This window comes from Lissotriton helveticus, chromosome 1_2, assembly GCF_964261635.1.
Source record: "Lissotriton helveticus chromosome 1_2, aLisHel1.1, whole genome shotgun sequence".
NCBI classification, from domain to species: domain Eukaryota; kingdom Metazoa; phylum Chordata; class Amphibia; order Caudata; family Salamandridae; genus Lissotriton; species Lissotriton helveticus.
In genome coordinates, this window is record NC_136058.1 from 407,353,879 (window position 1) to 407,368,674 (window position 14,796).

Genomic DNA, 14,796 nt, shown 5'->3' on the forward strand with positions numbered 1-14,796 from the left:
CAATGGGGCGTGGGCTCCCGAGGCCACCAATAATCACAATAGGGCAGATTTACAAGCCCCCGGCGCCACCAGTATGTCACTTTTTGTGACGTACTGGTGGCGTATTTGAATGTTTCATATTTACAAGTACAGGTAAAGCCACCCTTTCTGGCTTTTCAGGTCCTTGTAAAAATGGCCCCTTTACAAGCAGCATTTTGTGTGGAAGGGGCGTTCCTTGGGTGTTGCTGTGGGTGTTCCCATGCAACACCCATGGAACCAGACACATTCCCAGATTTAGGAGGAATCGTAAATCTGGAAAGGCGTGTGAATCCTACACCTCCCCAGGGGAGGCGTAGCGAGGCGCAACGAGGAGAAATGTTTTCATTTCTCCTTGTTTTTATTTCCTCTTTCAATCCGAGCTGCATTCTACAGCATGCATTTAAAGAGGAAAATGCCTTGTACCATGGTGCAAGGGTGCCTGCGTCGGCATATGGCAGCAGATTGTGCGCCAGTGCAGGGGGAAGCACAGAGATGCAACATATTCTTGTAAATATGTTGCATCCCTGTGCTTTGAAAGTGACTCAGTGCGGCACAATCAATGGCTTGCGGAATGCACATAGTCACTTTCTTGTGAATTTGCCCCAACATTTCTAAAGCAGAAGCTGAGGCAATCGTAAAAGTAGTGCGCCGAAAGTAAGGTATAAGGCCGATCGTGAGATGATCCATGAAATAGGCCCAGTCTCCAGGGAGTGAACAAAACAGCAAAAGGAGGGACAAATGTAACCTCATCACCAACTAAACCAAGGTAATTTAGAAAGGCACATGAAGAAACCAATCACAAGCCGTGGGCGTGCTGCTACCCCATACAGTAGAATCACCATGTCAAGAGACAGCGCATGCGCTCCCTAGGCTCCACCTAAAAAGAAATTTGAACGGGCGCCGTTCCACGGGTCATCACCAGGGGTTCCATCCATGACGCTGTATATATACCAAGGATGACACTAGGAGCCAGCGGAGTCATGTACAGAGCGCTCTGGTCTTACGACCCATTTATATTTGTTTGTAATGATTATAAATCGCCGGTAAAGCTGCTTGTGAGGCTGTAAGGAGCCCGACTTCTAGCGATACGAGAAAACTTTCCAATATTCGCTTCTTCCACAAGATGCTTTCCACAATCAATCTAGGGCAGAAATTGTGTCTCCCTGAATTCAGCAGCATAATGGTTCATTTTTAATATTTTTAGACAATGATTTGGACCTAGACTTTCACAAGATCCTCAAAAAATGTCCTCGAGCTATCATTTATTGAATTTTTATTTGGATCTACCTGTCAAGCCCTCAGTCAACCGGTCAAGCCAGCTTTGCCACACCTGCCAGCCTCGACCTCCGTCCCGGCCAACTCACTCGTCGTACTAGCCCAGGGGGTACTAGGCATGGCTTATCTTTTCAGCCGCCCGGTCTGTCAGCTCCTCCCTTCCTCCAGCAGCCAACCAGCCCAGCCAAAAGCGTGGAACCAATCAGCAGTCAGCCATTAGCCGGTCAGCCTACGGGGAACCAATTCGCAGTCAGTCATTAGCCCGTCAGCCTACGGGGAACCAATTCGCAGTCAGCCATTAGCCGGTCAGCCTTGCGCTGGTCGGACCCAGGAGGGTTTCACCACAGGGGGGTCAACTAATTTTATTTTATTTTATTTTTGCGTTTTTATATAGCGCGGACTTTACCCGAAGGCGTCAGAGCGCTTCACAATAGGAACAGAAAATTACAAATGAACAAATTACAAAAGCAGACGATAAGTTACAGAGGTAGAAGTGACAATTGTGAGCAAACAAAATACATGAGGTAGCAAACAGTGCAATACAGGAGGAGAGAGTGACAAGTGTGCAGGTTACAAGAGAAAACAAAGTACAAATAGAGGTAATATACTGCAATATATGCTAGAAACTGAGGCACAAGAACAAACGTTACGTAGGCAATGGTGGCACTTGTGCAAGTATCAAAAGCAAACAAAATGTGAGAGGTAGCAAACAGCCAAATTACAGAAAAAACTCCAACGCATCCAAAATACATCAGCCAGACTCATATTGGACATCCCTCGCCAAGCCCACATTACCGGCCACCTGAAAGACCTCCACTGGCTCCCCGTCCACAAGAGAATAACGTTCCGTCTCCTCACCCACGCACACAAAGCCCTCTACAAACTAGGACCTGAATGCCTCAACACACGACTGTCCTTCTACACACCGACCCGCCAACTAAGATCCTCCAACCAAGCCCTCGCCACAGTTCCGCGCATCCACAGATCCACCATGGGAGGAAGATACTTCTCCTATCTGGCGGCCAAGACCTGGAACTCTCTCCCCACTCACCTCCGCCTCACACAGAACCACATTTCCTTCAGAAAGGAACTTAAAACCTGGCTATTCGATAAATAACGATCCCCCTCCCAAAAGCGCCTTGAAACCCTATGGGTGAGTAGTGCGCTATACAAATTTCTGAACTTGAACTTGTGTTACAAGCCATGCCAGCCATGCCGTTCTACCGAGGACGTCAGCCCGGCCGTGAATCATGCTTGACCTGCACGCAAGACCAGCCAGGCCCAGTGACCCATGTAAAAAATCACCATCCAGCCGGTCTGCCACACTGCACAGTGCGATACAGAAAAGGGGGTGGTGATGAACAGAGTGTCTGAATTAAGCAGACCACTCTTACCCAGTCCAAAGATCAGGGCTTGATCCATCACCGTTATTTATCTCACTGCCCCATCCCAGCTCAGAACCTGGCTATATGCAAATTAGTCTGTCCCTGGCCCAGTGCATCATGGGAACAGGGCAGACCAAACTACCAAGCCAATTCTTCACCAGAAAGGAGACAAGCTACCGGGGACCGGTTTCTGGCATTTCAGCCTCTTCGGCCCGGCTTGCTTGAATCCTGATGGAGCAGTGAGAAAGGGACTCATGTCTGAGTATACCCTGCCACACCTATAGTGGCCAAAAACGATACAGAAAAGGGGGTGGTGATGAACAGAGTGTCTGAATTAAGCAGACCACTCTTACCCAGTCCAAAGATCAGGGCTTGATCCATCACCGTTATTTATCTCACTGCCCCATCCCAGCTCAGAACCTGGCTATATGCAAATTAGTCTGTCCCTGGCCCAGTGCATCATGGGAACAGGGCAGACCAAACTACCAAGCCAATTCTTCACCAGAAAGGAGACAAGCTACCGGGGACCGGTTTCTGGCATTTCACTGCACAGTGAGCCGCTCAGCTACTATAAACGTGTGACGTTACCGCCATCTCTTGCGTCACTGCTCGAGAGTTTCATCGCCACACAAAGTGCAATGATTACTTCCCAGCTGACCGTTCTCCCTCGAGGGACAATAAAGTGAACTGCACTTGATCTGAACCAAATGGCTGCGAAGCAATCGCCACACAAAGTGCAGATGAACCTCGACAAGCGCCTAGAATGGCCCTAAGTGTCGGAATTTGTCCGTCAACCTTATACAAAAAAATACTTAGGAAAATTACGGTAACTTTACAAATACCTTACCATACCACATTAAAGCCAGTCCATCGCTCCTACAGTTTAGGAAAAATCTGAAGACGTGGTTATTCAACCAATAAATGTAGTACACCTACCGCATCCTCACCTCTAGGGAATGACATAACTGCAGTCTAGCGCCGAGACACCCAAGGGTAATTGTTCGCGCTCTATAAATGTCAGAAAATAAATAAATAAATAAATGTAACTAAAAGCAACAAAAATATAGCGCCAACATATGAGCATATAGAGAGATCTTGATGCTCAATGTTACAAAAAACTATTTTGCCAATGACAATGAAATGATAGGGGCAGATTTACAAGCCCCTTGTGCCACGTTTGCGTCACTTTTCCCATGTTAAAAGCGACTCAACGGGCTTGTAAATCTGCCCCTACTGTTTGTGGCTTTGCTGTGGCTTCTGGGTATGCAAATTTCCCCAAAGCAGCTGGTTGTTGTCAGGCAGACTGCCCTCTAATCACCAATGCCACCATCCCGGGCCATGATCAGACACCCACTTCTTCGCGCTTTCTAAACAGTAACAAGACTACAAGGAAGTCTTCTGAGGCAATCGTAAAAGTAGTGCGCCGAAAGAAACGTATAAGGCCGATCGTGAGATGATCCATGAAACAGGACCAGTCTCCAGGGCGTGAGCAGAACAGCAGAAGGAGGGACAAATGTAACCTAATCACCAACCAAACCAAAGTAATTTCGAAAGGCACATGAAGGAACCAATCACAAGCCATGGGCGTGCTGCTACGTCATACAGTAGATACACCATGTCACTAGACAGCGCATGCGCTGCCTAGGTTCGACTTAAAAAGAAATTTGAACGGGTGCCGTTCCTCAGGTCACCACCAGGGGACCCTTATCAAGTCTACCAGGCATGACGCCTTTTTAAACTGGATGCTGCGTCCGCGCAGCGGGCTGGCGCAGCGCGCCAAAGACTAGCCCGTCTTCGCCCATCCGCGCCCCAGAGGCGACCAGCGCCAGCCATGATGCCGGTTTCTCGCCGAGGGAGATAGGAGCCAGAAGGTTTATTAGTAGAAGGGAACTGTTGGCTTTCAATAAGGCAAGGTGCGGTGGTGGGGAGAAATGGGGAGTACTCCAATATTTACATAGGACCTGTCCCATATGTCAGTTTCGCTTTCATGCCAGGATGCCTGCCATCGCCCTATGCAGTGAGAAGGAGAATAGAATTCGGGCAGCCCTTATTAACGCTCGCTCTATGGTTAAACATGCTTCAGATATATGTGAAGTCCTTTCAGATGGTCACTTAGATCTGTTATTCATTACTGAAACTTGGCTTCAGGAATCTTGTGCCCCGGTGGTCGAGCTGGCTATTCCTGTGGGATTTAAAATTGCACGGCTAGATCGTTCATCGGGGAGAGGGGGGGATTGCTGTGGTGTATAGGGAGTCGTTGGCCTTCTTGTGTGAGACCACTGCGGGCTTAGTGGAGGGGAAGGCTAATGGATTTATTTGATTTGGCCCACCTTACTCAGTGGATAAAGTTACCTTCCCATCAAGGGGGATATATAATTTACCTGGTGTGTTCTAACTTTGACTTGTCAGTGGATGATCCCCTTCAGGTGACTTGGTCAGATCACCATTTGGTTCAATTTTCCTGGCCTATAGGGAAGCAGCCTGCCTCTATTACTCCGGCTCATAACAATCCTGGTCGGAAGATTGATATTCCGGCTCTTTCTAGGGTCCTTGCGGAGACCTGCCCGGCGCATACCTCGGATCTTGAGGAAGCGGTGGATAGCTTTTCCTCCTGGATCAGCCAAGGAGTCGGTAAGGTGCTAAAACCCCCTTCCACTAGGTGATTGAGACCAACACCTTCAAAACATGGTATTCAGGCACCCTTAGAGATCTTAAATTGGGTTGCAAATCCTTGGAATGCTGCTGGCGGCAGCATTATTGCCCTCTGGCAAAACATGCTATACGTTTAGCGCAGCGAGAATACTATGCAGCTATTACGGAGGCAAAAAGGGGTTTTATGCTGATCGGATAGCAAAAGCCAATAACAATAGCAAGGAGATTTTTGCTATTGTGAGAAGCTTCTTAGCACCAGCTGCTCAGCGAAAGTCCCTGCCTGTCTCCACTCAATGGTGTGAGGAGCTCTCTACTATTTTTGTTGAGAAGGTACAGATCATTCAAAACAGTTTGGGCCGGTGGATGTGGCAGCGTGGGTTTATCAACCCCCTTCCCTCCCTGCACCCTTGCCATTGGCTCCTATGCTTAGGAACGTTGAGCCTATAGCTGGATCTGATATCTTAGCCATCCTTAAATCCCTCAAATCAGCGTCTCCAACTGACCTATGCCCTGCCAGAGCCCTGGCTGGGGTCACGGAAGTGGTATATCCAGCGGTCAAAACGATTATTAATCTATCTATTCAGACTGCTGTGGTTCCAGGGAGATGGAAGCAGGCCAAGCTTCTACCTCTTCTGAAGAAACCTTCTCTCGACCCGTCCAAATTTGTCAGTTATCGCCCCACATCTCTTCTGCCGGCTCTGGCAAAGGTTTGTGAGAAGGTGATCTTTCGTCAGCTAGACACCTATGTGGAGTCTTCTGGCCTCCTCCATCTGGCGCAGTCTGGCTTCCGGGCTACGTATAGTACTGAGGCTGTGCTAGTGTAGGAAACTGAGGCAATAGGGAGTGCCTGGATGCAGGTGGCAGAGCGGCCTTGATTCTACTTGACCTCTCTGCTGCCTTTGATACGGTGCCCCACCAACTACTCCTTGCTTGCCTTTCTAATATAGGCATTGGTGGCGCCGCCTGGGACTGGGTCAAGTCTTTTCTGGAAGATCGTTCCCAACAGGTATGGATGACCCCCTGTTCCTCTTCGGCCCAAAAAAGGCTCATGGGGGTCCTGCAGGGCTCTACCTTGAGCCCTTTGCTCTTTAATATCTACATGACCCCTTTGATTGCTCTGGCGGAGGAATTGGGTGCAAACATAATTGCATACGCAGATGATACCCAGCTTTTATTCACGTGGGAGGACTCTGACCTGTCCATGGACCTCACTCGCAATTGTCTCTCTGCTGTATTCAGCTGGTTGGCGCAAGCACAACTTAAGTGCCATTAGGACAAGTCCGAGATCCTTCTATTTGGCCAGTTTCTGCCCGCCTTCAGGGAGTCCTTATGGCCTTCTGATTATCCCCGCCCTAACTCTGTGGGCGCCCCAGCAAAAAATCTTGGGGTCTGGTTTGAGGAGGATCTGGGGTTCGTGGTGCAAATCAAGAAACTCACTTTAGTCTGTTTTAGAACCCTTAAAGCACTGAGAAGGTTCTTTCCTGTGCTTCCAAGGACGGCCAAGGAGATGGTGCCGCGGGCTCTAATTCTCTCCCGCATAGACTATGCCAATGCTCAGTATGCGGGTATCCCTCGGTACCTACTTAATAAGCTTCAGATCACACAGAATGCCAAGGCTAAACTACTGTTTAACATCTCTGGAAGGTCTAGCATAAAGCAGCAGCTACGTGAGCTGCATTGGCTGCCTGTGGCCCAGAGAGTGCAATATAAGGCTCTCACTATGGCTCACAGAGCTTGGCACGATCTTGGACCATTGTACATTAGGAAGCGTTACTCATTTTATATGCCTAACAGGCCGCTGCGCTCTGCCTTCCTGAGACAGATGGCGATCCCACGCTTTCACAGAATGCGGCTGGGGGGCCAGTCTTTGTCTGTTAAGGCAGCTACCCTCTGGAATTCTTTGCCTCTGTCATTGCAGCATCTCCAAAGCCTCAGACTTTTTAAAAAGCAACAGAAGACCTTCCTCTTCAAGCAGTTTTGTTAACCGGCTCCATTCCATCAGGTCACTGTTGTACGTCGCGCCAGGACACTCTGGAGTATTAGTGCGCGCTACAAATTCATTATAACATAACATATGTACTAAAGATGACACTAGGAGCCAGCGGAGCCGCTACTTGTGTGCCTGTAGGAGCCTGACTTCTAGTGATACGAGAGAGCCTCCCAACATCAGCTTCTTCCACGGTGATCCGAGCGTCGTTGGTTGATTGGCTTGCCATATCAAAGCAGAAATAGCAAAAATAATATTCCTGCTGCGAGCCCCAAAACGAGAGGCAGCCAAACACCAAGTGCACAAAGTTTGGAAATATGATGAGGACTGCTTCAAAACGTGCTAACAGTTCTGAATAAACTGTCTTAAATACATGTACAATACCACTCGTATCAGACATGTTTAAGATACGACCTAACATTTCTACGAAATGTATAGGGCAGTTTGTGGATAAAAGGGCTTGTATCTCCGCAGAGGACCTTGCAACTTGCAGATCATATGTCTCTTTGGACGAGGTCAGTGGCACAGTTTTTTGTAAAATAATTGCTTTCATTCTGCTTAAAGTATCAATTAGAATAGAAGAGATGTTCAGTGAAGGCCATAATGGTGACTCCCCGTCTGTCTTAGCTTTAGGAAACAATACTTGCATACAACAAGTGACCCTGGCTGACACAGTTACGAGATAGGTTATACCTGGCAACATGTCACAGCAGCTGTGATCTTTCAACATAATGTAGCTTCCATTAGAAAGCTGCCTAAAAATTGGATCTATCAGCGCAGCTGGAGAACCTTGCAGGTGGCAGGAAAAGTTAGTTGAAGAACCATCACAGGCTCCATGTAAATTAATACCCTGACATAAAAGTGTACTGTTTGGTGCGCTGTTGCAATTTGTACCACTAAGAAATACTTCTTTTCACCATGTTATCAAGCCCATTATCGCCTCTTTAGCGGCAGTTTCCTGCTGTTAAAGCGTCAATAATTTTAACACTGGTCTTGATAATATACCCCTAAATACGTTAAAAGACACATGACCTGTCCTGGAAGTTAATGTTATAAATGCAGTGCTGAAAGCAGCGAGGGGCAGGAGGTGAACAGCCAACAAACACCAAATGCAGGCAGACTTTGGTACATTAATTGAAGAGAGGAGGACAACAATAAAACCTCACAAAGCCACCAAACCCGCAGTCCAAAGGGGCGAGTGTCACGTAGTGATGTGTGGGGAGAAACACACAGGGGAGCACATGGGGCGTTGGCTCCCGAGGCCACCAATAAACACAACGGGCAGATTTACAAGCCCCCTTGCGCCACCAGTATGTCACTTTTTGTAACACACTGGTGGGGTATTTGATTTGAATGCTCCATATTTACAAGTACAGGAAAAGTTCCTGTCATTGTAAATATGGCCCCTTTACACGCAGCATTTTGCGTGGAAGGGGTGTTCCATGGGTGTTGCAGTGGGTGTTCCCTTGCAACACCCGTGGAACCAGACACATTTCCAGATGTACGAGGAATCGTAAATCTGGAAATGCGTGTGAATAATACGCCTACCCTTGGGAGGTGTAGGGAGGGGCAACGAGTTGAAATGTTTTTATTCTCCTCTTTTTTCCTCTTTCAGTGCGTGCTGCATTCTACAGTACACATTGAAAGAGGAAACTGCCTGTAGGGATTGTTTTTTGTGTTTTTAAAACTTTTTATTTGTCGATTCACATATATCATGCAGGGCTCTGCACACCAGAGTCATCTGCCAAAGCAATCTCAATACATTCATTACAGTAACCGACTGTAGTTTCTCCTCCCCTTTGTACTCCCCCCCATAAGCAACAATACAAAACATAGCAGAATTAAATAAAAACACATCCCCAACTCCGGCCTCCCACCCCCCAAAGATCGCACAAATCCATTCTACCACTTCTACAGTATTAAAAGGAAATTGTTCAGAAGGTCCCAGACCAGGCCCACCACCCCCTTTGCTCCTTCCCCCTCTTCCCCTTATACAGAATCCCTGGCTCAAACCGGCTGCATAGACTCCTCTATCGCCGGAGGTTCCCGCCAGAGACCTCGATACTCCGCCCATCGGTTCCAAATTCTATAATGTTTATGCAGACACCCCCTGGCTACAAATATGGGTTGCTCCAGACCCATGCAGAAGTCCAGACCATTTTTTCAAGCCGCCACCAAGGGGGCCCTCGTCTTCTTTCAAGCTTTGGCAATGTCTTGTTTCGCCAGAGTAAGGCCGAGCATTAAGAATTCTTCCAGACACAGTTTGAATTCATCAATCCTTTGCGACAAGTCCAAACATCCGTGGGCGAGGTAATACAATATAAAAAATAAATATAATAAATAGCTTTTTTTTAAAAGTAAGAAAGCTTAAAAGAATACCAGGTATTAAAAAATGTTAGAGATATTGGGTATTTGGATCATGGCAGTCTATAAGACACTACACATGTGCAATTAAGGTTGACATATGTAGACAAAATTCAGCATAATTTCATTCAATGGATTGTGGTTAAGGTCAACACATGTCAAATCAGTACTTGTCCTAGTAGTACTGTCACATTTTTAACCCGTTTCTTTTCCTAACTATCGCCACAGCAAGGAGAAAACGGCTCAGACTAAATACTATAGTCTGTGATGTGTCGCCCTTAAACACTCGCTCCCCCTCTTTAATAAGCCGAAAGCCTAAGAGGAGGCAAATGGGTTTAATCCACTTTTTTCTTGCCTTCAAATATGCGGGGCATACAAATAAAACATGGGCCTCATCCTCCCTAATACTCATATCACACAATTCACATAGGTCCAATTTGGTACTGCCACAGAGTCCATTATTACACTGATGTTCTGGATTTAATTTGTAGAATGCCATAACGGTACTTTAAATACAATGATTTGGCCACAGGGGGCTAGATTTCGTCCATAAAGCATTCAAATTTACTTTCAATTTTAGCATCCAAAAAATTAAGAGTCAATGTTCCTACTTTAGAATTTTGAATTAAACAACTGTGGGTATATTCCCAGTACCTTGCCTTGAGAAGTGTTTTTAGAAGAATGAGTTAGGGAGTCAGGATCTGTCCAAAATCTATAAAGGCCCAACTTTAAAAAACAGTTTTCAATGTGCACCAACCATGCCAACCGAGTAGTGTGCTTTATTTGAATTATTTCATCTAGTGCTTCTCTATAGTCCACATTCTCATTTTGTGAATTTTAGGAATTGCATCTTGTTTCAGAATGATCTGATGTTCAAATCCTCCAAGGGTACCCAATTCTTTTTTAAATACTCCAGGAAATTTACATTCCATTTCCTTTCCAATGGACGTTGACTCGTCAACAACCAAGACTTTTTCCTTGCTATTTGGGTCTAATATGATGTGTAAGTTCCCTTGGTCTTGCCAACTAAGTACTGACGGACCACTCTTTGCTATATACAACTTTCCTCTAGCACTTCTGTTTTTAAATTCAAATAATAACCATCTGTACCCAATTATATCTATACTTTCACCTGTAAAGCTTTCTGGTTTGATATCCGGCGGAGACAAAAATTCCCCTATTCGTTCCTTAAACTTATCCTTCCATATCTCCTCATTGATTATTGTAAACGGTGATCCTGAATCTGCGTAAATTCTAATGTTCAATCCACCAATGGACATGTTGCATTCAGGTTTCCGTTTTGTATTTTTCTCATCTATTTTTCTCATCTCACAAATCTCCTTTCTTGAAGATTTAAGACAGATGACGTTTTATCACTTCCTTCTTCATTTTCATTCTCACTACTGCTAGAACTTCCCACATCGTGGACGCATTTCACTTTGACTTTATTCCTTCAACAACTTTTTGTGAAATTCCCAACCAGACCGCAGTTCATGCACTTTTGCTTAAGTGCGGGACATGACTTACTGTGTGCTAAGTGATCTTTGCTGCCACATCGATAGCATTTCCATTCAGAGTTATTTGATCTCCCTTCTGAATTATTTGATCTCCATTGTTGTTCGTATTCCTTACTGTTTTCAAATTTATTCTTATGGCTCACATTACACACGTCTGACCGTTCTTTGTCTGGAAGTTGTAATTCTGTTGCACACCTGCCTGACATTTCTGCTTTGCGCACCAAATTAACCACCTTAAGTAGTGAAGAGTCACCATTGATCCATAAGCGATCTTGAATAGTACTATTGTTAGTGTGTATCACAATTTGATCTCTTATAAAGTCATTGTGGTTAGCTCCAAATTTACAATCAATGGCTAAAGTTCCTCAACATAGTCATCGACAGCTTCACCTTTAAGTTTTTTGCGTTGGAAGAATTTATACCTTTTTACTCCTATGCAAACTTTAGGTGTAAAATATTTGTCCAAATAAAAATACATCTGTATCACCACTAACTGCAGCTTTTGGCATTCTGGTATATGTTTTTAATCCTTTTGGACCAAGTAATAACAAAATAATTATTTTCTTTTGAACAGCAGACTTTTTTTGTTTTCATCTATGGCAGCAATGTAGAAAATAAATCTTTCCACTCTGTCCAAATCATAATTGATTCGTTGCCTGACACCCAAAATTTTGTGAGGAGGATTTATCGTAAAGTTTTGTTGAGCCATGTTAGAATATATAAAGTATCAGTATTCACTATAATGTCTTAAGTAATCACGTGTTAAATGAACAAAAATGTAATAATTCTTAGTAAGAATAAGAACGTAATTAAGGACTCCCACCTGTTTCCTGTGTAATCCGATTAGAATCTCTTAAAGCAGTTGCTCGGTTTTCGGTTGCTAAGGGAAGATACGTATGATGATGAAATGACTTGAAATTGTTTTGTTTTTTTTCACGGTTCCTCTGTCGGGTCACGTTACGTGACCCCGTCACGTTACGTAATGCGTCTTTCCGTTGCTTGGAGGCAGCAGGTAAGGAGCGTGCAGTGACTTTTCAAATGACGCGCTACTTATTAAAGAACGCATATACCGTAACTGACATGAGTAAAATAGCGGACAGATTGTCCCACGCTATTTTACGAAAATAACTAACAATAGAGGTTGAGAGTACCTCAGTGACGTTTAGTCTGGTTCTTCTCGGTATTGTCTGTTTTCCGTTATATCCTTTAGCACCAACCGAGTTTAATTATCATTTTTCTTTTCCTTGAATAATGTTCTTATTGAGAAAGTAGTTCATCCGCCAGCCCGCCACCATAAATTGTTGTATAGGTTCCTGGAGAAAATGTAAGTAGAATATCTTCTTTATTCAAGGCACAGGAAACAGGTCCGTCCGCATTAGCAGCAGTGAGATACTGGTTGAAGCAAGACAAAGCATAGAACAGAATACATATACATTCTAAATTCCACAGTATTAAATAATAACAAGAATAAGAACACAACAGGGAGGCAATTTCAGGCGGGAGACAACTAAATGAAAGCAATTGTTGGCTTTAAGCACCAGGGGCCTCATCTACAAGACAATGATGCAGCGCACCGCCGAAAGCCTGGCTGCAGTGTTGCGTCATTTTCAAGCACAGAGATGTAAATGTAATTTGGATTTGTATAGCGCCTATCACCCAGGGGTCTCTAAGCGCTGTACGAATACCGCTGTGGAACCCTTCCAGGCCTGTTCCTGTGAGGTGTCCACTCCTGGTGAAGCCAGGCATCCTAGCTTTAAGCAAGCTATTGCCAGCGTTGAACTCATAATTAGAGTAGGCACCGAGGCGAGAATTATCGGGTCCGAGGACATTGAGCCCAAGACCCTGCCGCGACAGGGATTGAACCCTGGTCCGGACCAGACCTCTGCCTCAGGGTCTGCCGCTCTAATCGGTGAGCCACACTTCTCCACACGCGTCGTATTAGTAGCAAAAGACACATCAGTGTGCTTTCCCTTTGCATCATTTTGCCACGGTTCCTGCGTTGCTGGAATGATTGACACCCTCCTGCACAAAACTAATAATTAATGGTATTTTCTTCTTCCTGTGCATGGGAAAAAAAGAAGAAAAATAAATATTTCTCTTCTTTGTGACATTTCTCCTGTAGTGTCAAGTCCCATGGATTTTGGGGAAACACCCACAGCAACACACATTGAACCCCTTTGAAAGGGAAACATATTTACAAGGTAATGAAAAGTCATGCAGGGTGACTTTACATGGCTTTTTATATCTGGTACAGCTGATTGCACTACCAGTGCATTAATAAAAGTGAATGGGTTTGTAGCCTCACTCATGTCACGGTAACGGGGCTTCAGTCCTGCCAAGCGTCACGCAACAGGCGTGACACTCACGCATTTCAGTGCGGTGATCCGTCGGGGGTGACGGCGGCCGCGGCCCGGCGGCGGCCGAGGAGTGACAGTGTCCGTCGGGATGAAGCAGCAGGCACAGCTGGTAGGCAGACTCGTCAAGAGTGGCCAGTGTTGAACCACATCGTGGCTGGGTGGGCACGGCAGCAGCTGAGCAAGTCACTTAGTAAGAGTGTCAGTCACTGACTGTCACGGTTTTATTTATTTTTTATGTTATGCACTTTGCAGCGCTGCGTCACGCGGACAACTTACCCCGGGTGTCAGAGAGCACTTCAACAACAGAGACAACAACTCTGTAGTACTGAGGAGACACTAGTTATGAGGCAAGTTAATCACACAAAAAGCTTAAGCAAACGTGTTACATGAGGCATAAGTGACAATTGTGAGCAAACGAGATCGCACAAACCCTGCATTACAGGAAAGTGGCATGATGATGCGACGTGTGCAAGTAAGTTTTAAAAGCGTGCAAAGTTAGTAACAAGTAGACTAGAGCCTATAACAGTGCAATAAATGGCAGACACTCAAACACAAGAACAAACGTAACGTTACGTCGTAGGCAATGGTGGAACTGTCTGGTGCAAGTGTGACAGCAAACAAAATGTAGGAGGTAGCAACCATGTTAAGACAAAAGTGACACTCGGCAGCAAGAGCTCAGAGCTGTTTGTTAACTTCTGTGTAGCCGCTTACCTCCCGTGACATGCGTTTATTTTTTTTAAAAAAGGCAGAAAGCCTAGGCTGCGAATGTAGTAGGAAGAGTAGTTTTCAAAGAAATTGGGTACCGGTAGGCCAGCCAGAAGGTGAGACACTCTGTCACACAGCAGCACCTACGCACAGAGGTAACCACTGAGCCTTCAGCATTATTACAGCCCATCCCCTTGCACCTTCTACGAAGAGCACTGCGTCAGGTATTCTACTTGCCTGGCCGTAGCACCACCGTGACCTTTACTAACATGACATGATGCAGTGAAACAATAATTTCGCATAATAAAAAGCATCGATCTGCAGGGCTGCTCTGTCTGATCATCCTTCCGGAGTCAGAGACCCTGCTGCCCCTGGTTTAGTCTGACCTAAATTAGGGGCACTGGCGGTACGTTCGAACGGAATGGATGAACATTGAGTTGGGCTTGGAGTACAGAGGCAGACTGTACACGGGTGTCAGTTCAGTACAGAAATGCAGGAGGCTTCAGGATAAGGGTAGACTGGCAGAGCTGTGCATG